At 41.2% G+C, this 6,691-nt stretch overlaps 1 long non-coding RNA gene across 1 annotated transcript; it reads left to right on the forward strand.

The window, feature by feature from the left end:
• Positions 1–4,308: 4,308 nt before the first annotated feature.
• On the forward strand, positions 4,309–6,229 carry LOC120639804. The gene is made up of 4 exons (XR_005661673.1): positions 4,309–4,325; positions 4,478–4,805; positions 5,291–6,114; positions 6,184–6,229. It is a non-coding gene; the product is annotated as an uncharacterized LOC120639804 (long non-coding RNA).
• The last annotated feature ends 462 nt before the right edge of the window (positions 6,230–6,691 follow it).

Genomic DNA, 6,691 nt, shown 5'->3' on the forward strand with positions numbered 1-6,691 from the left:
CGCTCCTCCGTAATAAGGAGGTTGAGCTTGTCAGTAGCGCGACGTGCCCTTATAGACCTTCGTGGGGCTGTTACCTCAACTACGGGTTGTGCAACATCTTGCACATCCCGTGGATCTTCAGTGGGTGCTGAAACCGTTTCGGGTGTTTCCTGAATTTCTTCAAGTTGCACCTTGCTCCCATTAAATCCTTTTGAGAGAAACTCCTTTTCTAAGAAAACACCATTGCGAGCGACAAACACTTTGCCTTCTGCCTTATTGTAAAAATAATATCATTTGGTTTCCCTAGGATACCCCACAAAGAAACATTTGTCTGACTTTAGAGTGAGCTTATCTGACATCAAACGTTTGACATAAGCCTCACATCCCCAAACTTTGAGAAAAGATAATCCGGGACGCTTCCCAGTCCGTATCTCATATGGTGTCTTCTCAACAGACTTACTTGGAACCCTATTCAGTGTGAACGCAGCAGTTTCAAGAGCGTAACCCCAAAATGACAATGGAAGATCAGCTTGGCTCATCATGGACCTAACCATGTCCAACAAGGTTCGGTTCCTCCGTTCGGATACCCCATTCCATTGAGGTGTTTCGGGCGGAGTTAGCTGCAGAATAATTCCACATTGCTTCAAATGATCACCAAATTCAAGGCTCAAATATTCTCCTCCATGATTAGATCGCAGAAATTTAATTGTCTTTCCTAATTGATTTTGTACTTCATTCTAAAATTCTTTGAACTTTTCAAACGATTCAGACTTGTGCCTCGTTAAGTAGATATAGCCATATCTACTAAAGTCATCAGTGAAAGTAATGAAGTACTGAAAACCACCTCTGGCTATTGAGCTCATTGGTCCACATACATCGGTATGTACAAGTCCCAACAAGTCACTCGCCCTCTCACTATGACTAGTGAAAGGTGCTTTGGTCATCTTTCCAAGCAAACAAGACTCACATGTGTCAAATGATTTAAAATCAAATGAGCTTAACAATCCATCTTTATGGAGTTGTTCAATGCGTTTCTCATTTATATGACCTAAGCGACAATGCCAAATAAAAGTGGGATTCAAATCATTTGGTCTAAGCCTCTTAGTATTAATGTTACAGACAGATTTATCCCCAAGATCAAGAACATATAATCCATTCACCAATGGACAATGAGCATAAAAAATACCTTTGCAAAAGATAGAAGAAGTTGGTGATTTTAAGATTGTAATAGAGAACATTCTCTATTACAATCTTAAAATCACCAACTTCTTCCAAACATGAAGAAGAAATAATGTTCTTGCTCAAAGCAGGAATGCAATAACAATTATTTAATTCCAAAACTAATCCAGAGGGTAGAGACAAGTGGTAGGTGCTGACCGCCAACACCGCAACCTTTGCGCCATTGCCGACACGAACGTCCAACTCGCCTCTTGCAAATCTTCTAGTCTCACTTAGACCCTGCAACGATTTGCAAGTGTGAATCATCGATCCAGTATCAAATACCCATGATTCACTAGAAGATAATGCAATATTTATTTCTATAACATTTATACCTGAAGTGGAAGTCTCACTTCCCTTCTTCTTCTTCTTTTCTTCCAAGTACTTCTTGCAGTTCCTAGACCAATGTCCCTTTTCATGACAGTGGAAGCATTCATCTTCAGAAGTAGGGCCAGATTTGGCCTTAGGTGCTGGCTTTAGCTTAGAGCCCGAGGACTCACCCCCGGAACTCTTTTCCTTGCCTTTACCTTTGGGATTAGGAGGCGTCCAACACTTCCTCTTTTTGTTCCCCTTCTGAATCATCATCACATGATTCGGATTCTTCTTAATGCTCTCCTCTGCTGTCTTTAGCATCTCATGCAACTCACTCAATGTTTTATCCAAGCCATTCATCTGAAAGTTCATGATAAAAGGCTCATAGCTCGCCGGGAGCGACTGGAGAATAACATCAGTAGCCAAGTCTTGGTGAAGTTCAGAACCAAGTCTGTCCAAAGTCTCAATGTAACCAATCATTTTGATCACATGAGGACTGACTGGGCTACCTTCTGCCAGCTTGCACACAAACAAGGACTTTGAGATATTGAACCTCTCAGTCCTGGCTTGGTTCTGAAACATCGCACGTAGCCCCTCGATCATGGTATGAGCATCCGCATGCTCATACTGCTTCTGCAGATCAGGGGACATGGTGGCGAGCATCAGACAGCTGACATCAAGTGAGTCATTGCAGTGCTTCTCATAAGCTCTGCGATCAGCAGCAGTTGCATTGTCAGGGAGATCATCAGGATATGGCTGCTCAAGAACATACTCCTTTTTCTCTTGCCTGAGAACAATTCTCAGGTTGCGGTACCAATCAATAAAGTTTGTTCCATTCAACTTTTCTTTCTCAAGAACAGAATGCAAATTGAAAGCGGAATTGTTACTGGCAGACATGATCTACAACATTAAAGTAAAGCAAGATTTCAGCACTAAGTTTATGTAAAGACTTTCATTAACTGATTTAACAAAAGACAACCTACTATATCAAAGTCATCTTCCCTCTAATGACATATAGTGGTTCAAGATCCATAATCACTAAAATTCTAGTGAGCTTTAGCATCACGGCTAGAAAAGTAGTGATACAGGTAAGTAACAAATTACTAATCACATCTCTATGCGACTCTTGTTTGTTGGGTGGCATCCAATGCCCCGGCCCCAACCCTATGCCTTAAAGCCCAAAACTGTTTTGATAGCTTTGCTGAGTAAACCAATACTATGCTTGTGAATGTCCGACATCCACCCTATACAAAAGTGATAGCTGAGGGTACTCTACTTTGGTAAACCTACCACACAACGATCAAAATTAATAGGTGCAGCTATTGGTAAAAGGCATCAAAACTCAACCTTTTCTGAGGGAAGCTATTCTATCATGATTAAAGCATCCACCATATGTAAAAGTATGAAAGAATAGTATGACAGGAAAATAAACATCACAGGCATATAATCATATTATATTGTGAATAGTATGGCCTCTTGCATCACAATGGGCTCCATCGCCATGGCTCCAAGGTGACCTCCATTGCCATCCGTCCTGTCTTGTGGTGATCATCATCGCCATCATGATTGAAGCCTCCATGAAAAGATACTAGCTACTACATCTAATAGCTAGTGAAATAATTACATGAGGATTCAAACATCACAAGTCGACACGCAGGTCGTTATACAATAATGGTGCAACCTCAACCCGGTTGTGTTAACTTGCGACACGCAGGCCGCACAAATCATCACATAGATCATCACATGACATCGAGGCCATACCATTCACATCACACGCTGCAAAAACAAGTTAGGCGTACGATGTGTTCTACCAAAGTAGCGCTTAGGAAGCCGCTACAGCGAGAAAGCAATGGCGGTCCCTGAAAACCTCACGGAATTACACAGATCGCATCTATGGAATCCCTATGAAAATCTCATCAGAGTGATCGCATCACCTCAAATCCGAGCCATTCATAATGCCTCAATTTTCACTAGGTCAATCACATTGACCGTGCAAACTTTGCACTTGAGAAGACTGCATCTACACATGACCTCGATCTATTGGTCCAATCTGCTGACTTATGCACACAGTTAGTCCCGATGGTGATTCTAGCCGGTAGGGACATGTCGTATGCATAACAGAGAAAGAACACAAACTAATCTTTTGTCACATGCCGTGCAATCAACTCGCTCCAGTTTTAACCCCTTATGACCAATTGATCTAATCAAACCGTGCAAAAGTAATAGATCCAATCTACTACAACAACATATCACATATATGCAAATGATCCAGACCAAAAACTACGCAAGATGGCTCTGGTACCACTGTAGGGAATCGGGTAGGCTACGCTAGCATCACTACCGCATATACCCAAGATACTTGCGAGTAGAAGATCATAGATCGTTACCACTAGACGCGCAGCGCAGCGGAAGAAGTCGCGCAGTCGATGTAGAGGAAGTAGTCGATCACGTCCCACGAACCGAGCTCCTCTTACTTTCCCAGCAGCCGATCAGCGCAGCAGTCGCAGCAGCGCCTCCACGGAATCCACACGTACGGGGATGATGGGGATGAAACGCCGGGCGTCGGTGTGCTAGCACCGCACGCACGGCATGGGCGGCGGCCGAGAGAGAGAGGGAGGGGCGGTGGCTAGGAGGTGGCGCAGCTCTCTGGTCGTCGCCCCCCTAGCCCCTCCCTCGTATATATAGGGCGTACTAATGGGCTTCTATCTCATAGGCCCATTAGTAACCATAATCCCTCTTGGATCAATATCCTCTTGAGCCTTTAAACCGTATTGTGATGATGGGCTCTTGGGCATATCACCAACACAGTTTCCAAGGTACTCTACAATTTTTCCCCTATACTACTACTGAAATCTGAAGTAAACAATGTTCTGCATGAAATGCCATCAAAGTCTATAGCTCCTGCCACATCTCAACGTGTTGTCAAATTGCCAATCTCGCTGATATATGTATCCACCATTAATTGCAGAATGGAAAAGCTTCTTCTCACTCTTTTTTCCATCTGGCTACTACTACAACTCCCAATGCTCTTCCATCCACCAATAAAAGAAGTGCTACTAGACAGCCTCTCCTCCGTGCACTGTCTTCTCCCTGCCTCTATACCTTCCAAACTAGAAGAAATAGGCTCCATGGAGCAAAACCCACAGCCCCCTTTCCCAACCAGCAAACCCATGGAAGCAACTACTAAGAAGTCCACTAGATTCACCAAAATGCACACCACTCCGAGGTGCATACCATCTGATCTAGCAATGAGAGCAACTCGATCATGTCTACATGAGATAGAAGAGGAAACAGAGGTAATTACCATTTTAAACAAACAATAGTTAATCTGTTGACACTCTTTTGATTTGTTTTAGAGAAATAGCCTTTGTGTCTCTGTAATTTTTTTTATTAGACTGCTATACATGTTCTAGCTGCAATCTCTTACAAAGCTATATGAAAATAGAGCAGATACTCAAGAATCTAACTGCACCAAGCAAGTTTGATTTTGCTGAACTCCAGAATCTTTAATTTGTCTAACTTAGTAGATCTTCTAGAGATTGACTGACCTCGAGAATGACTAATTTGTCTAGCTGACATCTCAGTTTCTTACAAAAAAATATGAATTAATCTGTTCTTACTTCCCTATCTCACATCATAACAAATAACCTTTATATCCCTCTGAAATTTCATTGTCTTTATATTTCACTTTGTTACCGAAGGTCTCACTTAATCTTCTCTTATTTCTTTGTTTTCCTCTATGGTAAATAACATTTGCACCTCTCTGTTCTTTGCATTTCAGCTTCTTAGGAAAAGTTTACAATGCAGCAAAACTGATGAAGATGAATATACTCATATTGCTAGCACTAACACTACACAATTTGAGCAGTGCAAAAGCCAATCAAAAGGTACTTTCATTTGTGCATTTCATATTTCTGCAGATCTTTCCTTTCCATTTCATTGTAGGAAAAGTAGACCAAATTGTTTCATGGGCACAAAGCAAATCAGTTGGTGAAATCACAGTTTCTATTGGCACTGGTAAAGACTTCAAGAAGCCAAAGATAGAGCTATCAGTTGCTGTGATAGGCTCTATATTTAGCTTTGTTGCTTCAGTGGACCTTGAAAAGTGTTTAAACAACAAGCTAAAATTTACTATAGCAGTCATCTTGTCCACCATTCTCTCTCTACTATTTGAGACCTTAATCATGCTGTTCAATACCTTCTACCCTGATAAGGCAGCCTGCATATATAAATACATCACCCTACCTATTGCAACTATTACTGATCATCTACCTGGCCCTCTAGAGAAGACCAGACCTTATCTGATATCATTCTACCAAGATCTATGCCGTGCAATTACATCGGGAACTCTTGTGTGGATATTAGCATTTTGGTTTCTCATGCCATCTACTCAAGGTTCATTCCAACTTAGATTTAAGAACTCCATCCTAATTCATATCATCGCTACTGTGGTACTACACATTGTCAAAGCAATAAGCTATATTTGGTTCAAGGGTATTGCTTTAATTGCCAATCACTTGAAAGAGAAAACAAATGCTTGTTCAAATGGAGAAGAGCCACCTACTGAAGCCACTCAAACCATTAATGCACCTACTACTGTCTGAGGTAAATTCTGAATTTTACGTGTACAATCTCTTACAAAACTACTGATCGTTGTATAATAATATTTTGCAGGTATTTGCATAATCTTTGCTGCAAGTAATCAATGTTTCCAAAAAAAGAAGAGCAGAACTTCATCAAGTTACAAGCAGCAACAAAGTATCTTAGTTTATTTTATCCAAGTTAGAATATGCAGTACCGCAGTGGGAAACCACTTTGGTAGAAAAGCGGTATAGATGCACATCCCTCTTAGTGATGATTAGCAGTAACAATAGCTGAATCATTCTGCAAGTATTAGCTGGCATTGTACTTTGAAGAACTCTAGCACTGTCTATACTCTGTGTACTAAGCTAATATTATCGTGCACTAATCCCATTTTCAGCATCATATATTTGTTTCCAAATAATCAATGTACTGAGGAATACCTGTTATTAAGCTGATATAGCAGTCTACTACAGCTAAACTATATCTTACCTCTCGATTGTTACAAAGCTCCAAAATGCACATTTTTTTTGGCCCATTCCATATAGATTGCAGCCCATTACAGATTACATGGCCCATCGCATGAAACAGAGCCCCCAAA

Source organism: Panicum virgatum, chromosome 7K, assembly GCF_016808335.1.
Source record: "Panicum virgatum strain AP13 chromosome 7K, P.virgatum_v5, whole genome shotgun sequence".
Lineage (NCBI taxonomy): Eukaryota > Viridiplantae > Streptophyta > Magnoliopsida > Poales > Poaceae > Panicum > Panicum virgatum.